The 1,513-nt window shown below is 27.2% G+C and overlaps 1 long non-coding RNA gene across 1 annotated transcript; it reads right to left on the minus strand.

Annotated features, from left to right (window-relative positions):
- Positions 1-167: 167 nt before the first annotated feature.
- Positions 168-620, minus strand: LOC114078307. The gene is made up of 2 exons (XR_003579912.1): positions 485-620; positions 168-412 (listed from the first exon to the last, which is right to left on the minus strand). It is a non-coding gene; the product is annotated as an uncharacterized LOC114078307 (long non-coding RNA).
- Between the last annotated feature and the right edge of the window lie 893 nt (positions 621-1,513).

Raw genomic sequence — 1,513 nt, forward strand, 5'->3', positions numbered from 1 at the left:
TTCATAATCTACCTAATCTTATAAATTGAAAGAAAATCACAAAAAAAATACAAAATCATAAATGTATATTAAAACAAAAATCACATAAATTGTCCATAAAGTGTTGGTATACAAAATCAGAACTTTAACAAAAAACGCTAAAAAATCGAAACCAAAATTTGAACTAACCTTGCCACCACGAAATCTGCTTTTAATAATGAATCTAGCTCAAAAATCTTCTTAAATCTTTGATAATCAATGGCTTTTCATATATTGTCCATAAATTCTTGATATACAAAATCAGAACTTGAACAAAAAACGCTCAAAAAATCAAAACCGAAATTTAAAACTAACCTTTCCACCACAAAATCTGCTTTAATAATGAACCTAGCTCTAAAATCTGCTTGAATCCTTGATAACAATGGCTTTGATTCTGGAAAATTTGAACAATGTCAGAACTTGAACAAAAAACGCTCAAAAAATCGAAATCAAAATTTAAACTAACCTTTTCTCCACGAAATCTGCTTTAATAATAAACCTAACTCGAAAATCTGCTTAAATCCTTGATAACAATGGCTTTGATTATGGAAAATATGAACAAGGAACTTGAAATTTTGGCTGAGAATTTTGAATTGATTTTAATTTTTGCCTTTCTTGGACTTTACACGAAAAGTTATTTCATTAATTTCTTTTTTTTTCATTAAATGTTATTGGACCATGTTTTGGTCCAATCAATGTGTTTCCATTTATATATTAATTTAATAATACTAAAATACATTAAAATCTGAAATACACATCTTTTATAAAAAATACGTATAATTAATATAACATATTGCTATTTTGTCATTTTCACTAAAAATTTTAAATTAATGTTATTTTGATTAATTATGTTCTTAAAGTTGTCTTAATTGCTAATTTTTCCTATATATTATATAAAGTTTTAGTAGAATAAATATCTTAATAAGTATGTTTGGGATGAGGAGTCATGCTTCTGATGGCCCATCATGAGTGTAGGTCCAGTCCATTTAGGGCCCATGAACAGAAAAATTGGTGCAACTTGGGCTTACACTTGGCTGGCTATCATTATATACTGTGAAAATAGTGCAAGTTGCCACTTGTTAAATTGAAGAAGTTTTACGGATAGTCTGTTTTGATATCGTCGTTTATTTTATACACGGCTTTTAAATTATCTTTTACATATATTCGTTTTAGGTATGAGATGTTTATGTTAGGTTTGACAAATTTTATATGCCTGAATTGAGGAAAAAAGAAAAAGAGAAATCGAACTTCAAACATATTTGATTGATTTGTGTTTGAACTTCAAGTATATGAAACTTCAGGCATAATATCATGTTAGACTTTATTAAAACTAACTTCAAACACAATATCTCGTCTGAAATTATTTCAAAATGCAAAACGCGAGCATAAGTTAAATACGGCCAAATCAATATTGATGCACTTTCCTCAATTAAATTTAAAATTGCAAGATTATCGTTATTTTTTCGATTTACGGAATTGAAAAGTAGTTATTTGT

This window comes from Solanum pennellii, chromosome 8, assembly GCF_001406875.1.
Source record: "Solanum pennellii chromosome 8, SPENNV200".
NCBI classification, from domain to species: domain Eukaryota; kingdom Viridiplantae; phylum Streptophyta; class Magnoliopsida; order Solanales; family Solanaceae; genus Solanum; species Solanum pennellii.